The sequence below is a fragment of the Manis pentadactyla genome, chromosome 11 (assembly GCF_030020395.1).
Source record: "Manis pentadactyla isolate mManPen7 chromosome 11, mManPen7.hap1, whole genome shotgun sequence".
Classification (NCBI taxonomy): Eukaryota; Metazoa; Chordata; class Mammalia; order Pholidota; family Manidae; genus Manis; species Manis pentadactyla.
Genome location: NC_080029.1, coordinates 48,798,881 through 48,812,214, shown reverse-complemented (window position 1 = coordinate 48,812,214; position 13,334 = coordinate 48,798,881). Strand labels below are relative to the sequence as shown.

General features: G+C 36.3%; 1 long non-coding RNA gene across 1 annotated transcript; it reads right to left on the bottom strand.

The window, feature by feature from the left end:
* Positions 1–203: 203 nt before the first annotated feature.
* LOC118928485 (uncharacterized) lies at positions 204–13,318 on the bottom strand. Its single transcript, XR_005031256.2, has 3 exons — positions 13,070–13,318; positions 6,309–6,395; positions 204–1,553 (listed from the first exon to the last, which is right to left on the bottom strand). It is a non-coding gene; the product is annotated as an uncharacterized LOC118928485 (long non-coding RNA).
* Positions 13,319–13,334: the final 16 nt, after the last annotated feature.

Genomic DNA, 13,334 nt, shown 5'->3' with positions numbered 1-13,334 from the left:
ATAATTATTTGAAAATAAAAGTTTATATATTTAGATAAATTAGCACCAATGTCATGAATAAAAAAGTTACAGATCTCTGAACTATTTTGATCATAAAGCATACTAGGAAGATCATTAGGGATTGTGGCAAAAGTCATAAATAAAAATCCCTTTTTTTGTTCTCTCTAAATTTTGGAATCTATAAACAACTCTGCTTACTATATCATAGCAAATTGGTATTTTTGTATGCTCAGCTGCAACTCAAGATTCAGGTGTTACTGTTAGTTTGTTTGAATTAGGCCAAAATGGTAACCTAAAATTTAAAATAGAGCACAGCCAAGACATGATAAAACTAAATCTCAAAGTTCTTCATTAAAAGGTAAGTTAATGAACACTGAATTAGGCCATGGGGCAGAGGGATTTCTAATCATAAAATGAATCGAAGCAGGCCATTAAATTGACAAACAGGATGGGCATCTGATTCTCAAAACCAGAGCCAGTTTGACAACAGCCACTACACAAAAAAGCTCTTGATGAGGGATATAAAATAGAGAAGAGCAAAGATGAAGAACTTCCAGAACTGGGGGCAAATGAAAATCATAGTAAGTCATTATATTTGCACACTTTTTCACAGAATAGTCAACTGCTGTTTACAGCTGCTTAAAGTCATTTAATCAAATATACTCTCAAGAACATTTTCTAAAACCTTTCTAGTGGATCTCAGGAGTGGTCTGGGGAGGACATTACTTTTTGAAAAACAGCAGTTTCTAAAACAGCTTTGACTTTCTAGAACTAAATGGGTCATAAGAAAGCTAGGATGAGCAGGAGGAGGTCTGCCAAGGTGAGTCCTGCAGAGCTTCTGCAACTCTCTCCCTTGCCTTCCCTCAAGTGGCTCCACAGAGGGGGGATTCCTGAGGGCTGCTACTTGGCGGGCTCACTGCTTGATGCCCGGGGCCCCAACGGCTAAATCAGATACGTGCAGTCTGATCTGGCGGAGATGGGGGCCAAGGTCAAGTCACTGGAGGTTAGGAGGAAACCGGGAACTGGAATGATTTCCAGTTCTTATCTCCCCATGCCCCCCTGCTTGAGGTTTGGACACTGGGGAAGGGAAAGAGTGAAGAGGAAAGAAAACAGAACTGAAGGAGAAAGGGAGGAAAGAATACAGATGCAAAAATGAAATAAATACAACTCTGAAATAATAACTGCTAACATGTTTTGAGAACTTAGGGCCAAATATGCTATTTTGATTTTATATTTACATATTTGACATACATACATTTTAATACATACTACACATTAAATAACATATAATTCACATTTTTTTCAGGATGAGTAATCCTAAAAATACTATGAACAATGATCTACTAGTTTACTGATAAATGTTTAACAACCAGCTCTCCAAAAAAAAATGCCTTATTTGTAGGGTTTGCTGATTTCCATGCGTAAATACTCTACATCACAGCTGATTTCAAGCTACCAACTTGATATCACTGAACAAGGGTATTGGGCAGAAATTCACAGTAGCCATCATTATATGTGATTTGCCCCAAATAGATACAATAGATGTAAATAACCTGAAAAACATAGATAATGTAGTAAAAGAATTAGAAAGTGATGAGTTTTGGGTATTTATTACTTTTGATTTAATATACCATTTAATAAATTATGTAATTTAATTTTAATAGAGGTTATGTTTAACAATGCCTTGCAAAATTGCTGAAAATTTAGCAATTGTCTTTGTAAACAGAAACAAGCCCTCACACTACTGCTTATGAAATAACTACTATTATTGTCCCCATTTTACATTTAAAGGAAACTGAAGAAGAAAGATGTTCAGTAATTTGTCTAGGGTTCCACGATTTGTGAATGGCTGAGCTGGTGTAACAAACTCAGGCTACAAAGCTCCTCTGCTTCCCTGGAGGGGAACTATAGACTTAAAACAGGCCTCAGGGACCCCACTTTCATGCCTATGTACATTCTAATTACAAGTTCTGGCAAAAACTATTTTGTAGATCTTTAGTGGGGAGTGATTTTAGGGATGGCGTTACTCTGGCCTGGATGGGTAGAATGCTGGATAGAAGGAGACCCCAAGAAGCTAAAAAGGGGTGCTTCTCTTCTCCTCTGTGCTCCAGCAAGAGGCTGCATCTGAATCAAGCTAATATGTAGAATCTTGCTGAACATTCTTTAGGGAAAATAGCAAGGTAGACTTATTTTTCTTCTTAAATTAATGTGTGCATAAGATGTTATTTCTGGCCGAGATGAATGAATTTATGGAGTCATACAGTCATTTGGGGCTAAATTTCTAATTTTCCCAGAATCTTCACAGAGATTTTGAGGGGGTCATAATTCTAAAAGAGAAAGACACAATTTTTTAGGGGGAAAAATGTTGTAATTCAAGCAAAGATTTTTTTATAAGAATTAAGAAAATATTTCAGGTCATAACCATTAGTAACACTAACAAAAGCAAATTACCTTCTGGCATGACTTCAGCGGTTCTTATTTTATGTGTATATTTCATAATAACAATTATTATTCTAAAATTTAGAATGAATTGTATCCAGTAGAATATTAGGTAATTTAGCATAGAATATTATATTAAGCTTGCTATTATGGATAAGATTTTTCATTATAATTGTACATTTTCATGATCTGTAACCAATAAAAGCCACTGATACCAATAAATTGCTTTTTTGCTATGACATTTTGTGATGTACTAATTAATAACTTTAGACTCACAAAATGAATATTTCAGTGAATTAATATTATATTTATAAACTAAGATTCTGGGCTGCATATTTATGAAACTCAGGCAAGTAAAAAAATCCATATTTATTTTTGACAAAAATGTAAATCACTTCAAGAATTTGAAATGAATAAATGTATAAAAACATTGATTGTATGGAGGCTAATTCATTTGGGTTATGAATTTATCAAGATTGTGACTCGTGTGGTCTCCATGGTAGCAACAATAAAACAGGTTAACAGAAGAGGGATTAATCTCCATAAAATCTCCAATCTCTTAATTTCCATAAAAGGGGTTAAGGCCATTTTATGACATTCAAATTTTAGCCATAAAATAAAATTTACATTCAGTCAGCTTCAAAGACTGAAAAGGTGATCAATACACTTGAATGTAATTTTCAATAAGCAAACAACTCAATTACCCAATTCAGTGCTAGGCATGGTGTCCTTTATAGCATAAGGATTAAAAAAGTTTTAATCTATTAAAAAAATCACTAAACTATTCATTAATACATTTGCCTAATGAACTTATAACCTCATTAATTTTCTTGTTCAGTTTTTCAGTTCTCATTCTACTAATGAATATTGGCCACATTGATCATGAGTTCTCTGGCTGCTGGAGATGGAGGCCAGGTCATGCTAAAAGCACTAGAAATGGATTCAGAGGAAAGCTGGAAAGATGGTGACAGAGCTCTCATTACGACATTTGGGCAGTGCCCTCAGCGGATTCAGGTAAAATCTGAGCTGCTTCAGCTACTGCGTGTCCTTTTTCCTTCTTTCATGCCCACACATAACTGCTATCTGCTCTGAAGCTTTCCAGAGCCATACAACATTTGAGATTTCTCAGTAACACATTTCCCATAGTCTACTCTAGAGGTTCAAAGATTAGATGTGGTAGCAGGGCAGGGATGCAGCTTGAAAATCCTGCAGTGCCAAGCTTCAAATGCTTCTGCATAAGGAAGATGTGAAAGAGTTGCTGCAAGTAACCTCTTGCATAGAACTACTGTCACAGCCTAGGCAAGGACTGCTGCATGTTCAACAAAATCTTTTCCTTTACCCCTTGATCATATGGCTAAACATTTTCCAGCCTCCCTTCTACTTGACTGAGTTACAGCCAGTGGAACAAGGGCAAAACCATATTGGCCATATCCAGGCCTGTCATACAAACTTTGTATGTGATCTTCCGTATCTTCTTACTCTCTCTTTGTCAGCTGGATACAGAAGATTCAGCAGAGAAGTCTAAGCTCCCAACAGACAGTGGAGCCATAGTGAGGAAGGAGACAGATTCCCCAAATGACAACACTGAAGGCTGTCCTCCAACCCAGAATATCTTTATTAGACTTTACATGAGAGCAAAAATAAACATTTTTGTTAAGCCATTGACATTTTGAGATGTAATTGTCACAGTAGCTAGACTTACTCTAGTACAATGGGAAAGGGAAAGCAATTTTACACAATATTAAATCTTTTATTGTTCATGTCTTTGCCAACGCTGCCCCCTTTCTGTTAAAACTACACTACTATTTTCAATGGAGTGTTGGCTTTTGATGCTTATTCGGTAACTAAAAATACAGATATCTTTAATAGGAAAACAAAGGCTGTTACAGAGGTTCAGAGAAGGGGAGAAAGGTACTGACGAATATATAAAACATTTGACATTTAGAGATCTTATTGTATAACAACATGTATATAAATCATGCAAGCAGTAATCTCTTCCTGAACAATTAATGGATAGAATAGAATATTACCCAACATAAGATAGTATTTTACAGGACAATTACATTCTCAATGCATGGTATTTTAAGCTGCAAAATTAGAAGAGAGATCTCTTTTGATGTAAGAAGTCTCTCAAAATTGTTAGAGGTAAATATAAATTCTTTGCATAAAAAGAAGAAAAAAAGAAGCCAGTAAACAGCTTATGAAAAATCAATCAATGAAGTAATGGTAAATAGCCTTAATCTGTTAATCCCTAACATACTTCTGTTTATTTATTCAATTTAAGGAAATCAGAATATTAAAAAGTTACTTGTCAGTAAAATTTAGTGTGATAGCAACTTTTTATTCCAAATTCCTAAGAAATTGGGTTCTTGAAAATTTTACTTATTTTTGTTTTTAGAAAAGTTCTCAATTTTATATATTCATAATTCATTAACACCTTTAAAATGTACAACCATATTAGACATTTAAATTTGACCAACATAGTAAAGTTTGAATAATTTAGAAAGAAACCAAATAAAGGAGTATTATTTTTGAATTTTCATTTTGCTGATTGTAGTGTGAAGATCTTCATAATGTAAAATAAAAAACACTATAATCTAGTTTGACTAATAATACAAATAAGTACCACATTTAACACAACAAACCAACATCCAATGAACTACTGATTGCCTTTCTAATCTGTCCACTTCTCTCCCTTCTCTGTTTCAAAGGATAAGCTGATGTTTTTGAAAGCATCTTCTAAACTGTAGGACACTTTGTGAATGTAGTGAAAGATATCATTCAATCTAGATGATTTAAGGACAATGTCATAACAAATAATAAAGACAAACGAGATGTGTCTTTCTTCTTTCTTTTAGCCTGTACTCCCACCTTCGCAGCAGGAACATGAAGATTTACACTCTTTCTTTTACTGAAATAAAATCTGTGTTAAGTACGGGATATCACCTTCACTCTCCCCATTCCTCCCCATCTTCTGCTTTTTTTTCCAAAGATGAAAAATAGAAGAGAAATACGAAGATAAAGACACTAAATAAAACTTTACCAATTAGAAGGAAGACCGGCCCTATGAGATTTCCTTTGAGTTAGGAAGCTTTAAGAAATATCTCCATGATCACTGACCCATTTCAGATCTACAATAGTCACACATTGCCACAAAGCTTAACATTAACTAATATTGTCTCCATAAGCTCTCACTTTTCCCATTATATCTTTAAGGCTGTTAAGTGTAATTTAGGAAATAAGGGAAAATGCATCTTTGCTATGCTGGGTATTTTCTGTCAGCATGAGGCTTTAGAGTATGGTGTAGTTTTCTGAAGATGAGCACACTGGATTGCAAAAACGAATTTTCTAATGATTCTGACATTTGATTTCACTTTATTTTCTACATGTGAACATTGACACCATTATAATAATTGCTCTTGTCCATTGCACTGTTGCAAGAACTTAAAAATTTTAGGCTAGAGAAATATCTATAAAACACTGTGGGAAAAATTGGTTTTAATTCATGAATTGACTTTTCCTGGCACACAGGTATAAAGGAGATTTTGAGAGGATGAATTAAACATGATGAGTAGGACTTGGATTCAGATGGTCACTAAATGGGAGCGGTTGGGCTTCCACAACTGTAAAGTCCTTAATAAACTCTTCATTTCATAAGGTCTTTAAGGATTGAACTCACAGTTATTAATATGACATCTAAAATATTAGGAAATATATTAAGTCAATACATGCCTAAACCTAATTATATCATAGAGTGGTTAATCTTTCCAAAAAAATTAAATATTCTCCCAGTTCTGAGGGTCTGTGAAGTTGTTAATCCCTCAGGCTCTGAAATCTGAGCTGGTTTGGATCTGGCTTTTGTTACTCACCAATGTCTTGGACACATTATTTCTTCTTTTTCAAGACTCAGCTTCTTCTGCAGAAAGTAGATGAACAATATTAATCACCTCCAACAGCTGTGAAGAATAAAAAGCATAATGTGCAGATACCTCGGTCCACTGCCTGGTATGTGGCCATCATTCAGTAAACATTTGTGGCTCTGATATTATTGGTGGTGGTGGTGGTGGTACTAAAACATAGCCAATAGGCCCAAATTGTTAAGTGCAGGGCCACGGTATGCTGGTCCAACATGCTAACCTATGAAGTCTATAGTGTGATGCTCTTTATGTTTTATAGAACATGTTTCCTGCTGAAATTTTTAAAAAATGTTGTCTCACTGTAACCACAAGAAGCATCTTCTGCCACCTAGTGGCTCCTTACCGCCAGTCAAGAAAAATATGAAAAGACCAAAAACAAACAAAACACCCCACCATATTTATTTGAAACAAAGGAATCATGCAATAGATTTTCAATAAAAGCAGTATGTAGTAGGGAAAACTGCTTAAGTTTAAAATATTGAAATACTGTTTTTTTTCTCCATAATAGTATGTTGGTGAAATTGCAGTTGAATATTTAATTGCTAACAGCATCCTGCAGAATGTCTAGGAGCTCTTTTGGCTTTTAGGTTACAATTAAGTCCCTTGGTTTCACTGCAGAGGTGGTATAGAAACATAGGGATTTTATCTTCTATGCTTTTAAAATATAAATATCACAAATGCTGTTTTAAAAAAATCAGTGGGATGCTCAGAGTTCTTCTATTCCTGTTTTGTAACCAGTGGTAAGGATATGTTTATTATTATCCTCTAAATTAAATATGTTTTTTGTAAGAATGATACTTGACTGGGCAAAAGAAGCAAGAAGGGTCACTGCACAGAGGGGGCACTGGATGCAAAGGCAGGGTATGTGTCATAGAAGGTTCTAGAAACTGCAAGTAGTTCCATTTATTTGGGCTGTGAGGTTCATGGTAAAAGGAGTTGGAAGAAAGGTAAGTGGGGTCAAACTCCAAACGACCTGGAATGTGATGTATCTGGACTTTAACCTGTGGATATTAGGAGCCATCATAGGTCTTTATAAAGGAAATTAGGTGATGGTAATAGAAAATATTGATAAAGACAAAGGCTACTATTGACTAATTACCTCCTATGTACCAGACCCCTTTTGTTCTAAATATGATCTCAATCCTTACAATAACCCTTATAACCTTCCCCCTCATTTTAACTATGGGAAAATTGAGGTTCACAGAGTTAAAAAACTTGAGGTCACATAGTCAGTAAGAGAGGGAGCCTGAATTCAAAGACGACCTATCTCTAAAGCATGAGTCCATTCTAGTAACCAGAAGGCCTGTACCATGCTTCCTAATAAGGTCACTTTTGTTTTAGGGCAATAAATACCATTTTCTTATTTTGACTGACTTTTTGATGTCATGCTCTGGGGGTGGGGTGGTCTCTTTAAATGCTTTTTTCTACTGCTGCTCACAGTAAGGGTTCAGATGCTTGCTGAATGACTCAATGCAGTCTGCCAGGCTTTGACTCCAGAAAGGGTGGGTGGAAGGCATTGAAAGTGAGGCATTCTTAGATGGAACTGTACTTTCTGCACGTAATCATAAATGTATGAGGAGGCACTACCTGAACAAGTTTCCTGGGTTTTCAGAGCTACCTTATATTAATAAATAATATGTACTGAATATATTAACTCATGTAAGCTTCAAAATAACCCAAGACTAATTTACAGAGAGACTGTATACTTGCTTATTAATTGGTAGAGACAGGATTCAAAGCCAGGAGATCAGCTTTAGAACCCTCATTCTTAAGCACTGTGCTATGCAGTTCCCACCGTGCCAGACTGCCTCCCAGTGAAGACTTGTTTACTCACTCTGATTTAGCAGGTAGTCATCTCCTAAGAGCATGACAGAAAAGAGACTTTTCCTGCCTGCCACTGTGTTCTAGGGCCTCCTGCCAAGGGGCAAGTGGGGCTCAAAATTCAGCCTGTATTCTGTTGACAAAGCCAAGGCCCTGGCCATTGACCCTTCCAAATCAGATTCCCTGCAGGCTTTTCTGTGTGGGAGCAAAGGCTGCCTTTTCCTTATTTACATGAAAGCACCATGCAGGCAAGCAGTTCCACATGGGCATCTGATTTGCTAGGGACAATGGGAGTAGACAGAGTGGGGACAGGGGGCATGTGGAATAAATTACTGACCCTATAAGAGAAACTCTGAAAGTTGAAGAGTCATAAAACGTGATCCTCTGCTTCAGAGTTTGACCTAGAAAGATCCAGGGCACTGCTCAACCACTAAAGACTCTTTTAAGAGTCAAGTTTTAAAAGAATTTAAGATGACCAATTTATAATTTGTCATCATTTTTCCTGAGGAAAACATGCATGCTTACTTGGTGGGAAAAGACTAATTTTCAGGCAGGGCCATCTGAAAAAAAGTCAATTACAGGAGACAAATCCTCCCCTTGCACATCCCAAGTTTATTACTTGTGAACATCCCAACTATAGCTACACAATTACAGCTTTGCTTTAAAGGTATTATTATTTATTCTTTATAAATGACAAAAGAATTTGAAAAGTATAAAGTACCATGTACTATATAAAGTACCATGTGAGATATTAGGGTGGTAAAAGAGGATGGTGGGAAGGATGTTGATGATGATCAAGTGAAAGTCAGCTAAGATTTCTTAAATGCTCATGGGTCAAGCAATGTGCTGAGTAATTTGCATGCTTTAATTTTTAAACAAATATTTATGGAGCACCTACTGTAGGCCAGGCACACTTCTAAGCACTAAGAATAAAGTGGTAAATGAGATAAAGTCCTTGTGGAACTGACTGACATACTAATGAAGGACAGCTACAATAATCAAAATAGGCAAACAAAAATACAGTATAATGTCAATCAGTGATAAGTGCTATAAATAGAAAAATAAAGAAGGATAAGGGGATGAAATAGTCAGGGAAGGTCTTCGAGGAGACAACATTTAGGTGGATATCTACCCTCTACTTTCCCTCTTAAAAGACCTAAAAGACCTCTTCATTACCTAAAGGGCTAACCTTTAGTTAGCCTGGCACAGGGGGCCACCAGCACATTGCTGGAGCATTATGATTTGTACTTGTTCTAATTGGTGATATTCTGAAAAGTGGAGGCTCAAGGGAAAACTGTCCATTGCCAGCTAGCCAAGGGTGGAGGTACCCCCCAGGCAGGTAATCACTAATACGGTATCTCCTCTACTTTCTAGAATTTTTTAGCTTTTTTCTGTGGTCTTACATAAGTTAGTTTTAGTAAAAGTTCTCTGGATAACTAGAAAGAAAGTATATTCTGCCATGAAAATTGAGTTTGATATAGGACTATGGATGTTTTTCAATTACATTATTCAAATATTAAAGTTTTTACTTTAAAAATGTGACTATTAGAAAATTAAAAATTATATATGTGATTCTCATTATTATTGGGCTGTGTTGCCCTATACTCTCAGGTCTCATCATTTATCAAACATTTCTTAGTATTTTCTATATGCCAGGCTCTGTGTGCCAGTCATTGAGATGCACTACTCAGATCGTGTTCAAAAAAGCCTGCTGTGGGGAGCACTGCTGATGGCTGCTGCCACTGTGAATGCTGAGGCCATGTTCCCTTCCCCAACCCTCTAACCAATGCTTCCAGACCATGACAGAGTGGCAGATATACTAGTGCCAGCCTTTCCTGCCTGATTACTAGTGGGATTCCTCTAATGAGCAATTCTGACTCAGGACTCCCTGTCTGTTTTAATCTTTCTTAGAGCTGTCCTGTGGTCTGAGGCTTTGCCAGCCAGTCCTCCTTCCCCTTGTTCCCTCACAGGTGTCAGATCAGTATTGCCACTGAAAGCATTCCTGCCTACTCTTGCTCCTCTTCCCCGTCTCCTAAACAGCTCTTTCCCCCATGAAATCCCTTGCATGTCTAATCCCATTTTAACATTTGTTTCTTGGAGGATTTGATTTAAACACTTTACAAGTGTTAATTCACTTAATCCTCATAACAACTCTAGGAAGTAGGACCATCATTATCCCTTTTTAACAAACACAGACACCAAGATACAAAGGTGTAAAGCAGCTTGTCAAACATCATGGAGCACACAAATGGTAAAGGCAGGATTTGAACCTTGTCTGGCTCCAGAATCCACTCCCTTAGACACTATCTTAAGTTGTTTTTTGATTTGTCATGGGGTGACACTAATTTCAGAACACACTCATGATGCATGGTAGAATATATTTCCCTGTTGATACAGGGAAGAAGTGTGGTGTGCTAAATAAAACTCAGTGGTTAAGACTATCTGTGGTCTTGTCTGCATACAAGTTTTAACTCCTGAGAGAATAAAGTAGCATTCAGAGCATGAGAAAAATGATATTAATAATATCAATAACATATTAATTATCAAATATAAAGAATACCATCTGATATTATTTAAGTCATAACTTTATAATAATTAATTTTAAATAAATGGTTAGTAATTATTAATATAGTAAATTAACACCGTAATATTATAGTTATTTTCTTATATTTATTAATATTTATATTTTTAAGCAAATATTTCAGAGACTATGTTAGAATTCTTTTAAATTGATATGCATCTATTAAGTGAAAAAAACTGAGAAATAACTGAGGTATGAGCTCATTTGTTTGTGTTTTTTTAAAGAATAGTTCATGTGCTTAGAGAAGCTCTGGAAGCATACAAGAGAAATGTTAAGAGCAGTTGCCTAAGGGGTGCAAATTCTGGTAGGAGACAGGAAAAGATTTTAGGGGATATTTCTTTTCACTTTATAACCTTCTGTACTTTGCACATTTTAATCATAACATGGCATTTCTTTTATAATATAAAACATTCCCCTAAAATGAAATTTTAATAACAAATTATCAAGAATGATTTGCAGTTTAAAAAGAATTAAATTAATTTTATCCTTTTATCAACCTTGTGAGGTATAAATGGCAAGTATTATCTCCATATTGTAAATAAGAATATATTTACAAACTTTTTATTAATGCAGCCCATACATTATAATAAAAGCATGGCATATCTATAATTATGATTTTCCTCATTCATTCAACAAATATTTATTGAGAATTTATTATGTGCCAGGTTTTAAAAGTGGCTTGGCATCATACCTGGGAGATTATAGATGAACAAAACAGTTTGTCCAGTCATGAAACTTATATTCTTGAGTAGGGAAAGAAATCAGATAATGAACATGCATGTCAGTTTAACAGTATACAGAGAATTAGAATGGACTAATGTGATAGACAGTATTATTCAACAATATGACTGGGAGCCCTCCTTAGGTGGAATGGTTAGGAAATGCCCTTTAGAGGTAACATTTAAACTGGGGATCAATGACAAAAAGGAATGATGTGAAGAGCAGTGAGTAAGTAGTCCAGGCAGAGGGAAAAGCTAATGACAATTCTCTAGAGTAACAATGAGTTTGACATCTTCAGGGAACCACTGGAGTGTAGCGTAGTAGGGAGGAGGAGATGGAGTACTACGCAAGGTAGCAGTTAGGCAGGTGTCAGGTCGTATAGGTCTTCTTAACTGGGAAGCAGTGGGAAGCACTTGGAAGGGTTTTAAGGAGAATGGCTTGATCTTATTTAGAGAAGCAAGAGAAGACACAGGGAGATCAGTTAGGAATCTATTACTGTAGTAACAACAAGAGATGATAGACATTTGGACTAGGTTGTTGGTTGTGGAGATGGAAATTAGTGGTCAGGTTTCAGGACATTTTTTGGAGGTAGAGTTTATGGGACTTGCTGATGGAGTACATGGGGAGGGGATGAAGAGAGAGAGAGAGCAATACAGAATTAAAATGTACATTTTTTCCTGAGCAACGCAAGGGACTGTGGGGCTCTTTCTGAGATGGAAGACTAGGAGAAGGAGAAGAATTTTATTTTTTGGACAAGTTTTGTTTGAGCTGCCTAATAGATTTCTAAGAGATGTCCAGCAAAGAGTTGAATATATATGTGCAAAGTTCCCTGAAGGGCCAGGGCTGGAACTATTGGCATACTGATGGCTTTTAAAGGCAGGGTTGAGGTTTTCTGGAGGAGTATGTGTATGAGAAGAGATGGACAGGGCCAGTACAGCATCCTGGGCTAGATACTGTCTGGAAATCAGGTAGACGAGGACCAGCAAAAAGTTTCATCATGAGCAGCTAGTGAGGAAGGAGAAAAAAACAATAGGGTTCCATAAAGGGTCTTTCCATGAAGTGGGGAAGTCAACTAATTGGAATGAGTTTAGGATATAATGCAAGGTGAGGAAGTGTAAAGACAATTATTTTCATTTGACTAATACTTTATAAAGACGGTGCACATTTTTCTTTGTATTTGTATTATAAGAGCTTGAGAAAAAAATCTCCAATATTTGTTACAAGCCTGTCTTGTTCCATTATGAAATTTTGATCTAGCATCTCTGTAACTACCGAGATGTTAAATTTTTAAAAAATTTTTTAGAAAATAACATACATCCTAAAGTGTATAAAATGCACTAATCTTAACATGTACAGCCATGGTTTTTTTACATTTGTGTACACCCTTGTAACAACTGTTCAGAACAAGAATTGGAATAAAGGGTACCCAATAAGGTTCCCTGGGGCACCTTTAGAGTCTATAATCCCCCAGAAGTAAACCAATATTCTGACTCTATATAAACATCTATTAGTTTTACTACAAAACTTTCAAAGGAAACCAAAGAAAATTCTGAGGGTCATTTAATTGTAAACTTCTTTAGGGTAAACTTACCAGTAGGGTTGAGTACATAGAAACACAAATCATTTGGCGCCTAAATGCTGACGCACACTTTTAAACCGTTGCTCTCCGAAGCCCCGCCCCACTTTCTATTTCGCGCCCCGCGTTCCTTCTCTTCCTCCCTAACAATACGGAGGCACACCAGGAGGTGGAAAGAGGGCGCTTTTCTGTGGTGCGCACCAGGAATAGGAACGCTTCTCTCTCCCTGCTCAACCAGACCGCTAGGACTTGGCCCTGTCATGCGCATTAGGTATCTTTA